We start from the raw sequence: 17,105 nt of genomic DNA on the forward strand, positions 1-17,105 counted from the left end.
TCTCCATTCATTCTGTTTGTATTTCCCATCGGTTCAAGTTCTGTATTACACATATATTTTGCTTTTAATAATTTCCTGTTGAGTGATTGAGGTTTGACTGCTAAGAGCCATTTGTGCTTCTTGTTATTTGTGCAGCTTTCCTACTAACATACAAGGCAAATTTCTGCAAAGTGTCAACAGGAGAAATTTAATTTAGCAAATATTTATTGAGTCCTGGCTAAGTGTGAGCTTTGACAGAGGCTTCAAGGAATCCCCAGGTCTGTAGATGGGATGAAATGCATCATCAAATGAGCATTAGATTCAGGAACGCAGCAAAGCCAAGTTATAAAACAAATAAAAATGCAATGAAAAAACACTTTTATTTTTCAAAAAGATCAAGCAGAGAAATAGTCATGCTTCAACTTTATTCATCCAACTTATATTTTGCTTAACTATCACTTATATTTTTATAGTTGTTTTTTTTTTCCATTGGGGAACTTTGTAATCTTCTCAGAGTTCAGGACATTTAAAAGCCCTTCTCTAGCCATGGTTATAAGCCACAGGGGTTCCTGTAATAGCACTCCTGTTAATTGCAAAGCACTTTACAGTTTGTATAGTGTTTCCACACATATCACTCATTTCAGTGTAGTTTTATGAGAGTGAGAATGCAGGTGGCCCACCTATGTCACAGATAATAAAGGCAAGACTTAGGTTAAATATTTCCTAGTAGCTTGTGAAGACTATGCAGCCTTTAAAGATCAGTCCCTAACGGCAGGGCCAACTGTAGTTCAAGGGACAGTCTGAGTGAACCTGAAAGGCGTCACAGAGGTGCAGAGTGTGTTAGAGGCAAGCTTTAAGGAACAGCAAAGATTTCAAAAGGAGAAGAAGGCAAAAGATGTTGTCAGGTAGGGACAATCACATTGGCAAAGACAATTAGGCAGGACATTAGAGGGCTTTATCAGGGCACAGCATGTAGCCCAACTGACTGAGGGATAAGTAAAAATGGAGAAAAATCAAGAACAGGAACTAGCGATGATTACACCACACCTTTTGGAGTTACAGTCAAATAGCTCTGACTGAAGCTACCTTTAGGCGGGTGCCTTGCCTCTTGTTTTTGACTAGTGGCGTGGGTTTAGAAGGAAAGGCAGGCAGAAGTGATTGATGGAAGAAGATCCAAACTTCTTTTGTAGTGGAGGTGAAAAGCTATTATCTAAAGCAGACTCTTGACTTTTTCCTTCTATTCTCATTCTAGTATTGCCCTTCCCCTGTCCCTACCCCCTGCCCAGTAATTTTCTTGTTGGTTGGTACCTTCCCCTCAGTTTTAGAATTTCCTGTTTTTTTCTTCCTTCTGTAAATCCCCATTAGTGATTCTGAAAACATTAAAAAAAATCATACCATACTATAATAAGAGTAAAAAAATCCCCTAAAGCCACTGAAAGTTTATTTTTCATTAATGGGATCATATTGAATGGAGCAGTAAGACTAGAGCCAAAGTCCGATCAATTCCCCTCGCCTTGCCCAGTAAATCAAAATCAAATACTCTGATGATCCCATATAGAAGTTTAATGATAAGCCAATTAAGGAAATATTCCAGTAGTTCCTGTTCTTCCATCTGGTTGTTTAAAATAAAGACATTTACCTAGATTTTCCTCTCCATCTGTCCATTCATGAAACCATTCTTTAGTTCAATGGAAAGTCATAGAGAAGCTATAGAATATCAAAAGTACTCTTCTTTCAAGAACTGTGCAGTCTAGAGTCTCCGTCATAGCTGTTTTTGAGATGCATTGTTGACAACCGGACCTAGGATCTGAGACCTTCAAGGATGAGACTTGGATGATGTATGTTCTCTTAAGACCCAGTGTTTTCATTCACTTTCCAAGTTGACTAGTATGTAAGGCTGGGTGTCTACTTGGGATCCTACTGCATCCCAACACCCCTTTGATGATCACAATCTCCATCCGCGTCTGGGGCTTATCCTTGAACTCAGGGCATTTCCCCCAGTACCTGCCTTGCACTGGTGTGTAGTTTAAGAGTCAGGTCTTACCTTTATCTACTCTGTGTTCCTGTGGATTTTCCAACTTCACCGTGTTCCTAAGTTGTGGTAACAATTTAACTGTCCATAAAATTCCATTGCCACTAACTGGTATCCAGGATAGTCCTCAGAAAAATGATAACCACTAAATAAAAATATGTCTTGCGGTAAAGAGATAAACTTGGTTTTAACAGCTCAAAGTTAGCTGTTAAGCCAAAGAAAATATTAAATCCTTGAAAGGAATTGTTAAGGAATGTTCTTCTCAGCTTGGTCCCCTTCCTTGAATCAGAATTGTGGAAGGAAGGTTTCCCTCCTTATTTCAGAAACCAACACTGAATCATGTCAAGGTGTCTGTCTAGAGAAGACTACAGTCTCTTTCTTTTGGGTGACCTATCAGTGTCAGACATTAATGAACACAGCTTGGTGCCGCTGGAAAAGGAACCCGTGATAACTGGGAACACTTCCAAACTTCTGCTTTTTTGAAAAGCCAGAGGTATATATCGCTTCACTCAGCAACGCTAACAAATTATCCTCAAGAATGGTTAGGCGAAACTTCAGAATCTGACGACTGACTCTGGCTGTGAGATTTAACTCTTCCCTCAAGTCCCAGAGCCGAGTAACTCTATCCTCCTGTGAGCAGAAGAAACTTCCTGGCGGTCTACCGAAACTAAGATGAAACAATCAGAAACTTTTCCAACTGAATTTTTGAAAACCATTTTTTTAAAAAGACTTATTTTTAATACTTGCTTGCCAGGAGAAATAAAAACAATGTTATTTCTTCACTTGTCTATTGGAACCATCCAAAAATGAGCTGGACCATGTGAGGGGGGGCGGAGCTAGAATTTTCTTGTGAGCATTAAAGTACTTTTCTGCATTTCTACTGTTTCTGCATTTGACCATGCACTAACATGTAAGCCAGGGGTCCCCAAACTACGGCCCGCGGACCACATGCGGCCCCCTGAGGCCATTTATCCGGCCCCCACCACACTTCTGGAAGGGGCACCTCTTTCATTCGTGGTCAGTGAGAGGAGCATAGTTCCCATTGAAATACTGGTCAGTTTGTTGATTTAAATGTACTTGTTCTTTATTTTAAATATTGTATTTGTTCCCGTTTTGTTTTTTTACTTAAAAATAAGATATGTGCAGTGTGCATAGGGATTTGTTCATAGTTTTTTTTATACTCTGGCCCTCCAACGGTCTGAGGGACAGAGAACTGGCCCCCTATGTAAAAAGTTTGGGGACCCCTGATGTAAGCTCTATAGCTAAGAGATGCTGTTGCAGATCATTGTTGTGTGTCTAGTGCCTAAAACAATGTCTGGACCTAATATTTGACTCAATGAATATCTAGTCCACATGAGTGATATATATATGGTCAGGTTTACCTGGAAACTAGTTAGCTCTTTATGGGGAAGCAGAAAGAGCGGGCTAATGTTCTGCACTTATGCTATTATATTTTCCAGTTCATTCTTTTTTTATTTTAAAATGTGCAATTATATGTCTTGAAATATTAATAATTTTGTCTCCTTCATGCCATCAGTTTTATGTCTCATTTATATTTTATCTTTAATCCACTAATTAGAACTTCCAGGAGAATGAGCGTGATACTAGTGATGGAGAGCATCTTGTTTTGTTCTTGATTTTAAAGGCGATGCCTGCAGGGCAGGATTTCTCAATTTTGATACTATTGACATTTTGGGGGGGGATAATTCTTAATTCTGGGTGATGCTGCATGCATTGTAGGATGTTTATCAGCATCCCTGGCCTCGGCTAGACATCAGTAGCATCCTACCAGTTGTGACAATCAAGTGTCCCTTGGGGGCAAAATTGCCCGAGTGAGAAGAAGCACTGCTCTAATGTTTCAATGTAAAATTGCTTTTAGGCCAACTATTCTTGTGTCAGAGAGTAATACTCTTACTTTTTATGGGAGAAAAAATTAATACAAGCATTCTGGAGAGCATTTTGGCACTGAGTGCCAAAGTCTTCAAAAATATTTTTTCCCTGACCCAATTATTTATTCTCTAGCAATTTATCCAAAGAAAATAATCAAAGGTGTGGACAAAGATTTATGTTCAGGGAAGTCTACTGCTGCATTATTTATGACTGTGAAAGAATTGAAAGTAACCTAGCTGTCCAATAATAGGAATAGCTCAAGAAATGTTAACTTATTATAGGAAGGGATTTCTTTTCTCTATCAAAAATTATGCTTCTGAAGACTATTTAATGGCATAGAAGAACACATATATCTATTATATATGTGTATGTATATATATATATATACAGGGTGGAGCAAAAGTAGGTTTACAGTTGTTTGTGTGGAAAATAACACAATAATAAACAGATAATAATATAAGAATGAACTCGGTGCTTTATGTACTCACAACTGTAAACCTACTTTTGCCCCACCCTGTATATAAAAATAACATCTTAGGATCAATAGATATATAACATTATATATGTTATGATCTTAAGCTCTCACTATATGCACATTTACACACACACACACACACACACACACACACACACACACACACACACTATGATCCTAAGTTTGCCAAAAGAAAGAAACAAACAAAACCGCAAATGATTGCTTTGCTAGGATTATAATGTCATCTTTACTTGGCCTGGGGAAGTGAGAACTTGGGGCATCTGTAATGGAGACCATATGGCTTTCCTTAAGGGTAAGCTAGCTCATAAAGCAGTGTGGCCCTGAATTTATGGCCTTTTACCAGGCTGGATCTGTTTAAACACCTGTTCAAGTAAGCCTCCTCAACTTTGGAGTGAGAAGAAGCAGTTAGGAATTATTGCCCTTGTTGGTGTTCCTATTGGTGCCCCAAATCCAACTTGCTGTAATTGAAGCATCTGTTAAACACGACGAGGTAATATCAACCTCTCTGGGAAGTACACACACACACACACACGTTTTCTGAACAATATTTTGCAAACTAAGATGAACTATAAATCAAACTGCAACTATGATAACTCGTAGCAAACTGAGGTGAAATAAAATTCACATTATAACCCTACGTCATAAGATGCACCACTTGGGCTGCATGGCCTTTTTCTAAGGGATTTATAATAACGGCACTAGTGTTCAGCTAGTGAGTGCTTTTTCCTTCATATGTGTTGAAACTACTGCATGGATGTACGGCCTTTTTCTTCTTTTTTGAATGTGATATTTTTTTTCCAGAGAAGGTACTTCAGGATGGATAGGGTTTGACTATGCAGTACATTTATCCATGATAATTATTTTGTGCTAAGAGCACTTGCCCATAGTGTTTTTGTTTGTTTGGTGGGATGTAATAAGACTCAGTTTACAATGATATTCCTATTAGGTGTTTGTTTGTTTTTAATGCATGTCTCCTGCTCTTGACTATAGGGTCTATGGCAGCAGAAGCTGAGCTTATTTTATTAACCTCTATATTGCCAATGCTGGCTATATATGAGGCCCTTTTAAATGTAACTCTGATACTAACTACCTGGAGTTAATGCAGACTTCACAGATTAAGGGGACAGTTCCCAGTGTCACTGTTCTTCAACACCAGTCATAACTCTGGGGACTCCTTGGTCACCCATGCTTCTGACCAACTGACTATAAACTTGAGGATTGCCGCTATCCTTCAGGTTTTATAATTTATTAAAATGACTCACAGCACCCAGGGAAGTGCTATATTTATTATTGCAGTTTCATTATAAAGGACAGAAATCCGGACTAGCTTGAAGAGGAGACCCATAGGGCAAGATCAAGGAGGGTCCCAAATGTGGATCTTGTATGTCCTCTCCCTGTAGAGTCAGACCATGTCACCCTGACAGCACATCAACCTAGAATCACCAACCAGGAAACCTTATCCACGTTTTAGTGTCAAGAGTTTTTTTTTTTTTTTTTTTTTATTTTTTTATTTATTCATTTTAGAGAGGAGAGGGAGAGAAAGAGAGAGAGAGAAAGAAAGAGAGAAAGAAGAGGGGAGGAGCTGGAAACATCAACTCCCATATGTGCCTTGACCAGGCAAGCCCAGGGTTTCGAACCGGCAACCTCAGCATTTCCAGGTCGACGCTTTATCCACTGCGCCACCACAGGTCAAGCAGTGTCAAGAGTTTTTATTGGGGTTTCATTACGTAGTCATGCTTAATTGAAGATTGGCCATGAGGTTAACTCAATCTCCAGTCCCCTTCCCCTCCCCAGCATTTGGGCTGACATTATGTAGCTTAAAGCCTAACCATGTTATCATACGATTGGTCCTTCCAGCACAATCAGCCCCTCTCCCGGAACTAACTTCCAGCCTATCATGTGTCACCTCATTACACAAACTCAGGTTTGGTCTCAGGGGTCCACCAGGAATAACAAAGATGCTCCTATCACTTGAGAAATTCCAAAGGTTTAGAAGTGTCCTCCCAGGAACCTGGGACAGAGATCAGTCAAATTCTTTACACAACAGCCTTCAATAATATTGGCTAATTATCAGTATAAATATTGAGTGAATAAGTGAAGGGGATACAGTAGAACTTCAGTCCTTTCTAGCCCTGACATTGCATAAGACATTCCATGTCCTTGATGATAACAACGACAAGTATAGCAACAACAGCAATAGCGATAATAGTTGACACTTATGTTCTAATGCCTCGGTAGCCATCAGGACTGTTGAAAAATGCTGTTTTTTCTCTCTTTCTAGGAAAATGATACATGATACCTATCTCTCCACCCCTAATGAAAGCAGACATAGCTATGTGACTTGCTGTGACCAATGAAATGTTAGTGAAACTTACATGAGTCACTGCCTGGCAAAATCTTTAAAAGCCATTGTAACTTTTGCCACTTTCTGTTATTCATTGTATAAGCACGTATTGAGAAACTAGTGATTCGAGTTGACATGGAGCATGCATAAGAAATAAACTTTCACTGGGGTGAGATTGTAGGATTGCTTATTACTAAAGCATAACTGTTTACACATAGACACTGTACATGTGTTATTAAATTATAACAATAATTTAATACTTACTACCATTATGAGATGGCCAGAATAAGTAGCCTCCTTATGACGAATAAGGAGACTGGGGCACAGAGAGGTTATGTCCAAATTCACATCATTGGTAAGCAGCAGAGCTGAGTCAAAGATTTGGACTCCAATTTACAGTCTCCAACTCTTAACTGCTAAAGAGTACAAATCAATAGGGCAGAGGCAAGGAGAGAAAGGTTCCTGGAGAAAGATAGCGGGCATGGTGGGTGGAACTCTGAGCAGTAGCACCGTGTGGGATGGCTTTTTACACTCTGCTGCTGTGTTTAGAGTTATTTAATTGCTTTGTTCTTTTAGTTGCTTGCTTAGAGGAGGAGCGAATCTGGAAGTGTCTCTGGATAAGCTTCTGACATTTTGTATTTCATACCCGTGAAATCGTGGAGATTTTTAATTGCTGGTTTCTTTCTGAGAATAAATACAGAAACTATATTGAAAAGAATTTCTGCATGCTGCATGGGAAGTCTTTGATGATACCTTGGCATTTGAAGTGCTAAGCGTTCAAGTGAATAAAGAGTTGGTGCCTGTGTTGGGGCAGAATGGAAATGGCAACAAGGAAGGACCGGGCAATGTCTGTTCACCTCCCTCTTGACCTGTGAAATCCTTTGAATATTTAATTAGATTTTCCTTTCAAACATCTTTTATTGTCTCCTGCAGTTTGAATGGGAAACAAACTCATCAAGTATATTCATGAATTTTAAGTCTTGTCTGGACTTTGGTAGACAGGTCTGAAGTCGAGCTGAGGAGGAGTATCCTGAGAGGCTCTGAGAGGGCGATGAGGTATAAGCAGCTGGTTCCAGCAGCTTGTCCATCTCCCAGGCCTCAGGGACAGCCCTATTCTTTTTTTTTTTTTTTTTGTATTTTTCTGAAGCTGGAAACGGGGAGAGCCAGTCAGACAGACTCCCACATGCGCCCTACCGGGATCCACCCAGCACGCCCACCAGGGGCGACGCTCTGCCCACCAGGGGGCAATGCTCTGCCCCTCCGGGGCGTTGCTCTGTCGCGACCAGAGCCACTCTAGCGCCTGGGGCAGAGGCCAAGGAGCCATCCCCAGCGCCCAGGCCATCTTTGGTCCAATGGAGCCTTGCTGTGGGAGGTGAAGAGAGAGACAGAGAGGAAGGAGAAGGGGAGGGGTGGAGAAGCAGATGGGTGCTTCTCCTGTGTGCCCTGGCCGGGAATCGAACCCAGGACCTCTGCATGCCAGGCCGACGCTCTACCGCTGAGCCAACTGGCCAGGGCCGACAGCCCTATTCCGAGCCCTCCGGCACTCGGGTCTGGACCAGTCGTCCTGTAGGTGTCAAACAAGCACTGCGTGCTCGTGGTCACTAGCTTCTCAGTCCTCCGCTACCTGTTCCCAAGCTTCCCATCGGCCCTTAAAGAAACATTCTGTATTTGACATTCTGATACACTCATTGATGTAGAGCTCTGTATGTAGAAAACAATAAGTATTTATTTATTATGGTTTACCAAGAAATGGGCATTTATTGGGAAGTTGGATTGAAAATGCTTTATCTATCTCTAGGGTATCTGTTGAGAGATTTTTCCATAAGAAAGAATAGGTAGGTGGCCATCAAAACCCCAAAAAGACCACTGGAACAGTCTGTTGGTCAAAGAAAGCTGTTTATTAGACTTCCTGCAGTCAGGGAGAACACACTTTGACAGTGTGAGCAATAGCTCAGAAGGGGAAGTCGGGGAAAATACTTACTGAGTTTAGGACCAGAATGGCAGAGAACTAATTGGCACTGAGCAAAGTTAATGATGTAGTATTTTATGTAATATAAAGGTGAGGGTCTTGAGGTATGTATTTGATGCACAAGCTGTTAATTTCATTGATTTATAGTCTTATCTCCTGGGTACAAGTATTTCCTGGATCAAGTATTTATCTATCGTCTATCTCTATCTATCTATCTATCTATCTATCTATCTATCTATCTATCTATCATCTATCTATCTATCTATCTATCTATCTATCTATCTATCTATCTATCTATCTATCATCCTTCCTTCCTTCCTTCCTTCCTTCCTTCCTTCCTTCCTTCCATCCATCCATCTATCTATCTATCTATCTACCTACCTATCTATCTATTCTGGTCCTGTGTTGTTTGGCAGTGAGGAAAAAAAATTACGTTTGTGCATAAATATTTCTCAATTAAGTTGACAAGCAAAAGGAAGGACTGTTTTTTCCCTGTATTGTTTAGCACAAGGGCCAGAAAATTTGCTGGTTTCAGTTCTCACAGTAGCTGGAGAATCTGGCCAGTCTTTTGGAGACTCTGTGTTTATAGCCCCAACCATTAGCAAATACCTTTTCTTTAACTCTTCTCACAATTGCAGTCTGCATCAGTTATGTGGTAACTGATCATGAAAGTCTGAACTGAATTATTTAAACCAACTGCGGCTGAGCTAAGGTGATAATAGAAACCTCTGGCAAAAAAAGACTTAGTTTTCTGCTTCTCAAAATCACTGAAGTTTTTATAGCCCAAATGAATCAAGTATCTTTTAAATGGGTGATGTGGTCTATGTATTTTGTTTCTGGTTAATCCGAAGTAATTTAACATTTGCATTTGTGGTAGTTCATTTTCAAAAGGGGTTGACTCTACATTGCTGTGTAAATGGCCCTTCCTTTAACAAGGATATTTTTCCCACAGGAGTTAATAAATGTGATTACTCTCTACTCTTGTAAAACACTCCTTATGTAAAACATGGCCTGCTTCTTGAATGCATTGGTGCAAAGACCTCATTCTTAGAGAATACAGAAAGGACAGTGGATCATTTTGCTTATTTGAATCATTAGCCCTTGCATCCTACCCCCAAAATGGCATAAAGACAAAGTTGAAAATTATTTATTTAAATTAATGATTTTATGCACCAGTGATTTGCGAAATGCAGGCAGAGCAGAGCTGAACAATAAGGAAACATGCCTGTGCCTGCAGAAAGATAAATTATACAGTCAGCATCTGGAATCTAAATGATATGTTTTCTTCATGGGTTGCAAATAGCAACTAATGGTGATAAGGGCAGAGCAAGCCTAATGTAACTTCTTCTCCGGAAATATGTCTTAAAATGATAAAGCTATTTTCAGTTCAAAAGGTGACTTTAAAAGAACTAAGTTAAAGGGCTACCCAAAACAAACTCAGAATTGATTTGTTCTCTTTGAAAAAGCAACTCCTTGGTCCTCTTCTATTAGTTTTTAAGTTTCCTTAGGAGTATCAGCATTTTCTCTGCATAATAAATAAAATCATCATCATTATCTCATTTGTTGGGTAATTATAACGTGATAGGCACAGTGCAAGACCCTGTAATTGCCTGACCTCAATTAATCCTATGAATAACTCTATGAGGTAAGTCTTATTACCTCATTTTTTTTTTTGAAGGTCAGAGAGAGTATGTTATTTTCATTGCACATTGTTTCTCTTCAAAGATTCATGAGTCATTAAATGTTACAGTTAGAATGCCACTTAGAAACCATCCAACTTTACAGATAAGGAAGCTGAGGCATAGAGAAAGAAAATGACTTGAAGTAGAATATTACTGTGGGATGTACATTATGGTGGACATTGCAGTTGGTTATCCACCATCCATATTAGGTCAACATTGATCATTTCTTTCCCCTCACCCATTATTGATTCAGGAAGGGACAATTACTACCGGTGAAGAGTGAGGCTAAGTATGCTGTAGGTCTTCCAGGAGCAATTTCACCAATCCTTAAAGAGCTACAAACGGAGAAGGTAGCCATCTTTCCATTAGCCCAAGAAATGATGCCAACCCCAAGGCTGGTAGAGAGGAGAGACAGAAAGCACTTGTGTACTTGATGACATTGTTGGACCTCCGATTCAATGGAATTTGAAGCTCATCCTACTTCTGGACTCTATAGTTATATAAAAGATCTGTAGTTATATATCTATAATACATTTTCTAATGACTCAATTCACTTTGAGCCAAAGTTTCTACTTGCCGCAGAAAGGATCTAAACATTCGACTTGCAGTTATTTCTCTCTCTCTCTTTCTCTTTTTCTCGGGAAAGAGGAATGAAATTTGGAAGCAGGCCAAATTAGTTTAAGCAGAAAAGGATGAGACTAGGAAGGGTGTCTTGAGAAGATGAAGAACCCAGCAGGAGTTGGGGTAGGGAGAAGTGGGGAGAGGAAGAGAGAGAGGGGAAAAGAAAATGAAAGAGAAACAGGTGCTATGATGAGAAGCTCTGGGGAGAGATGTGTTATTGTTTTTTGGAAGCTCTGTTATGTTGTGTGATGGGAAGCCCTCGTCTCCACCCTCTCAAGAGACATTTTGAAATTCATTTTGTCTAGTTCTAAGAAAAATATTCAGTTGGTATTTTTATTCTTATCACATTACATTACATATATAAATTACTTTTGGGAGATAAGGACACAGTATGCATATTCATTTCTTCAACTTTTCTTACCTCAGTTTTTTTCCTTCCTACATCTTGCATATTTCTTGTTACTTTGAATCAAGTCTCTCCAAGTTTATTCTGAGCTATTTCAGGTTTTTGTTTCTCTTGTAATAGGTTTCTTTTCTTCTATGATATTTTCTAACAGCTTGATGTTTTTATACAGGAATACTGTCCATATTGTGTTTTATTATGATATACTCAACCACCTTACCTGTTTTGTATTAAAATCATTATGGCATAAGAGTTACGATTCTCTCAGGCTTTCCAGTTATACAATCATATTATCTTCAGATACTTGTTATTTTATTTCCTTCTTTCTAATTTTTTATACTTTTAATTTTATTCTCTTAGATCATTTCATTGGCCAGTACCTCCGTAAGAATGTTAAATAATGTGATTAAATAGTGGATGTCATTGACCTGTTACCAATATTATTGATCATATTTGTAGTGTTTTTCTGATGCTGCCTGCTGGATTGAGATGTATGTTTATTGATAGCCACATTTATCTCCAATAGAGGAAATACTCCTCTATTTATATGGAAATCAGCATAACCAACTTGTCCTTTTTTTCTGGGAACTTCCCTATTTTATCACCGAGAGTCCAGCATTCTAGGAAACTCCTCACTCCCAGACAAATCAGGATGATTGGTCACTAGAACTAAGACCAAGAGTGGATATGAATCTTATCTGGACATTTTTCAGCAACTATGTGGATGCCTTATATGATTAATTGTATTGATATGCTTTATAATATAAAGCTGTCTTTTCTTCTTGGCATGGACTCCAGTTAATCATGTTACATTAGTTCTCTCACTGATTGCTGGATTCTATTTGCCAATATTTTATGTTAGGTATTTTTGCCAACAGTGAAAAATGAGGTCAGTCTGTAGTTTTCTTTTTAGTGTGTAATCTTTATTGCGTCTGCATACCAACGTTGTGCTGATTTCATAAAAAAAATTTTGGAATCTTTATTTCTTTTTATATATTCTGCAACAATTTAAATAACATTCACTTTGCTTTTACTTAAACGTGGTAGGGTTTCCCTATAAAACCATCTGGCCTTGGCATTTTTGCGATGGGTAGCTATTTGACAATTCTTTTTCAATCCGACTCTCCTAACCTTAGCAGTAATAGGTTCATTTAAATTTTCTGTCTCTTTGGGGTTTAGCTTTTTAATAATTTATGTTTTATTGAACAATCCTTTTTTCAGGTTTTCAAATTAATTTAGGTTTTAAAAATATTTGAATAGCATTTATTAATATAGCTTCATGATTGTTTTCATGTACCTTATATATCTGTATAGTTTTCCATTTTCATTGTTTATGCTTTATACTTTTATCTCAATTTACCTTATGGTTTTCTATTTTATTGTTTGTTTTTTTTTCATCCTCCCAAACAAATGCCTCTTAGTTTGTCTCTTTTTCTTATGGATATGTTTCTTTATATAGTTTTTCCATTTTCTTATTTGTAATGTATGTACTTAACATTATGAATTTTTCTCTGAGAATGCTTTAGGTTTAACCATTAGATTCTGACATGCGTTTTCAAAGCCTATGTCATTCATTTCTAGCTTAAGTGTATTGTAAATAGAGAATGTTATCCATATAATTTTTACTTTAGTGTATTTGGCCTCATTTCTTCTGTCAGTCCATGGGAGTCAGGGAAGTTCTCCCTCCAGCTCACATACCCCATTCTTGATTCCAGAAAAGGGTTGTGAATTTTGTCTGTCAGGGTTTACCATGAGCTTTGTGTTTTCAGCATCTTCTGTAACTGTTCAGTTTTCTCCGCCTTTGGCAACTCTTCCACGTGGCTCAGTGTTACAGATGCTACCTATGTCTGTCAGAAATGGAGTTTGGGTTCTGTCTTTCATTTTCCTTGTTGTTTTGGGTGATCTCCAAGAGAAAAATGCGGTCAGAAACTTCTTTTCCCTGCCATCTTATAACTGGCAGGCTTGTGCATGCTGTAATTCTAGATTTTTCTGCAGAGGATTTTGGGAGGTCATTAGTTCCACACTCATGCCTCCAGGACTCTCCTCAAACCACACACTGCCTCTGCCAAGTCTGGTCAGATGGAATTTTTCAATGTGTGTTCACTCTTAACTCAGACAAATCGGATTAAATTCCCTCAGTTGCCTCTCCAAAAACGAGTTGCTTTTCATTCCTTTCCGTAGGCTTCTCCTTAGCTCCTTAGCCTTGCAGGAAGGAGTAGTTAAGCAGGATCCTCTGAGAACACTCTAAGCAAGAAGAAAGCATGTGCAAAGGGCTGGGGGTAAGAAAAAGGCTGAATGTTTAGAGAAGTGTAAGAGGGCCACTGTGAGTGGTTCATCAAAGTGAGAGGAAGAGGGTAGGAGAGGAAGCCATATTAAGAAGTGAGGATTTTATTCTTGTTAAGCTATGAGTCTATTAGTCCTGGTTACTTGTACTTGTTGTACATCAGGGTCTCGGGAACATTTTTAAGGCTTGGCTAATGATGGGAATTTAAAATTCCATGGCATAGAGTTTTTTTTTCAGGGTTGGGGGTGTTAGCTTTTTTGGAGATGAAGCAAAATGGATATTTCTCAACGGGGTGGTCCTGCTGGGAGTGGTCTTCCTTGCCCACAGACCAAGGAATGTGCAATTTTTAAGTAAATGTGGTTTTTAGTCACAGCTCGAGTAGCTCACATGCTATCAGGGAGCCTTCTCCTGTTTAAAGGTTCCTCTGCCAGTTCTTGGCACTCACTTAGTGCCTGAGGAACAGAAGCGAAGGGGTCGTAATCAATGATATAATGTATTGCGCGTGTAGATGCTATTCATCCTGTGTAGGAGGCAACTACAATTTCAGATGCGGAATCCGTTTTGACCTAACAAGGCCACTTGGTTCTCCTTTTCCCTTCGGCTTCATAGCACCTTTCAAATGATAAATGCAATGAAAATAAAACTATGTATTAGCTACTTGTCACTCATTCTCTAACAGTGTGTGATGATGGTGGTAGGCGATGACACGGCAGGCGGTTAGTGTCTGATCCAAAGGCATCTCTCCTGTTACCACTCCTTCAGCGGCACTGCAGCAGCTGATCCTGTTGGGAACCATCCTGGTGGAAGCTCTGTCCCTGTGACACATCATCTAACCTCTGTGCTCACTCTGTTCCTAGTTCCTCATCGCCTTCCCTTCCGCCATCCACCCCTTGCATGCTGATGCTCTACAGGCCTCTGACTTCTGCTTTCTTTCTCCTTGGGCTCTGAGTTCGGCCGGGTGGCCACATCCATGTACATGAGAAGAACTCTCACCCGGGTTCTGAGGGACACCCATGTCTGTGATCTCCTGCTTGGAGCTCTGTTGGGCACCTGCACCAAGTCATCTCCCAGCCTATCAGTGCATCTCCCTGCACTTGGCCAGGCCAGAGCCTGCTCCATTGGCAGCCTGCTGATGAGAGTGGCAGCACCCGCCACAGAGTCACTCCAGGCCAAAGCCTAAGAGTTGTTCTCCGTGCCACCCTCTCCCTTACCCCACATCTCATCAATCACCAATCCTACAGACTCTGCCTAGAAACTCCTTTCTACTCTCTTCCTCCTTCTCTGCTTCCGCCATCACCACCCAATCCAGATCAAATTCACCACTGCTACCCTGGACCCTTAAAACAACCCTTGAATTCATCTTCTTGCTTGTAGTCTTTGTCTGTGCCCCTCCCCACCCTCACTTTTCACCCTGTGTCACAGTTATCTTTTAAAAATGGCCTAAGGCCCCCACTGCCACGCCTCCCCCAAGGACCACGGGCCAGACAGGCCGACACATGTTGTACTAGCCGCTATGATTAGATGGTCACCAAAGGTTCCTTGTTTCCTTTCCTTGACTGTGTGTTCACCTCCTGGAAATACGACACCACTCCAGGGAAAACAGCAGGGAACAAAACCCAGGTTAATTATCTTTCTGTCACTGGGGCAGAGTGAGGGCTAGAAATAGAATAACCTTGAATTCTGGAAGAAAAATCTATCAATCTAACATACCTGAGCTTCAGAAGGCTGCACTTGTTTGTTCTTTTAATATCTTGATATTCACTAACGGGAAGGCCCTGAGTGTTCATGTCTAACTTATCTATGTGGTCACTGGGCCTGACTCAGGACCTGGAACATAGTAGGTGTTCAATACACCTGTGTAGAATTGTTACATATATTTTCTCTTTCCTGCTCAAGGGCTCCTGACTTGGGTCAGTGAGAGAATTCTTGACAAATTTGTTCTCTTTTAGAGAAGGTTGGGCTTGTACCTCGACAGGCAGGTAGGAAAAGGGGCTGGAGAGGAAAGGAACTGGAGGAGGAGCAGAGAAAGAGACAGAAAATGCACGTGAGTTAGCCTTCTCTGAGTGTGAGAATCGCGGGTTATTATTCAAGCATCTCCAACGAGAGCAGAAACTGGGTGCTTCTTCGTGCACTGGCTCCGGGGCTGGCAAGAAAGAACCTGGAGAAGGCTGAACTTGGAGAGGGATCCCTCTAATTGTTTACTCCTTCTCATCGCGTGGGAAGGAAAGGATCCTCGGCCATGCATGTAACTGTGAACTGGAGCGAGCGTGCAGTCCTGGCTAAAACTAACGCGAGGAAGTGGGTCTGCCCTAGGTGGCCTTGCCAGCTGCCCATGAGCTGCCCCTTGGCTCTGGCAGCCCCTCCCCTGCATCATCAAACTGAGGACAGCCTGGGCCTTCCTGGGGACCACCCACACCGCTCTCCTCTAGGTAGTGGTAGGGGGCGGGAGCATTACTGCGACTTGTCTTCATTCTCAGCGAGTCATTCTGGGCAGCTTCGGCTTCGGGGCTTCCTAGGGAGACGGATCTTTCCGCACACTGTCCCACAGATGGATGCAGAATGCGCAGTCTTGCCCTACATCCTGTTGTTTTTGGTCTTTGTAAGCTGGCCAATCTGTCTAAAAGTTGTCACCTTTTAAAAGTGGCATCACTTGTATTTTCAGTTGCTCGCTCCTCAATGGGCTTTTTTATTAACAGAAATTTTGCAACATTTACAGAACATATGTTTAAGTTATCAGGTTCCATGCTATGGACAATGTTCATAAACTCTCATCTCACCAAAGCGAATTGCCAGAACTCTTTTTCTATGAGATATAGCTTAATGAGCAAGATATCCAATGACTCAATGATAACACAGGCACGAGACAGGCAGGATTCCACAGTAACTGAGGTACTTTGGTCATCGCCATGTTGCATGAGTTCTCACCAGCTCTCCTAGGCAGAGTTCTGTGGCTGGACATCAAAGCCGACCCACACATGGTGGACGCTGCAGCCGCCTTGGCCAGACCCCCCTTTCCAGGCTAGTTGTCAGGGTTGGCTGCGGCTGGCTCACAGCTCCTCCTGCCCCAGAGCATTGTCCCAGGTGGAGCAGGAGCGACGCGCACTGGGACTTAATACCTCCATCCACCCACCCAGCAGCCCATGACTGACTGATGCGGAGGTACAGAGGAGTGGGTCCTCACTGTAAGCAGGGGCCAACTCTGGGGTGCACCCCATAGCCCAGAGCTCCAGCGGAGATCACCTTCCTGCTCAGCTTCTTCCCCGGTTCTACCCTGCTTCCTTGATTCCTTTTCTCCCAGGACCACTGTCTCTATAAACCACGTGAAGCCAGGACACTGGCTCGGGCTCTGCCTTTAGGAAATTTGACCCAACACACCACTCATGTATTTTCTATAGGAGGAAGGAA

General features: G+C 41.0%; 1 pseudogene; it reads right to left on the reverse strand.

Moving 5' to 3' along the window:
* Positions 1 to 16,608, reverse strand: part of LOC136313982 (ATP synthase subunit gamma, mitochondrial-like) — a 45,948-nt pseudogene extending 29,340 nt beyond the window's left edge.
* Between the last annotated feature and the right edge of the window lie 497 nt (positions 16,609 to 17,105).

This window comes from Saccopteryx bilineata, chromosome 10 (assembly GCF_036850765.1).
Source record: "Saccopteryx bilineata isolate mSacBil1 chromosome 10, mSacBil1_pri_phased_curated, whole genome shotgun sequence".
NCBI classification, from domain to species: Eukaryota; Metazoa; Chordata; class Mammalia; order Chiroptera; family Emballonuridae; genus Saccopteryx; species Saccopteryx bilineata.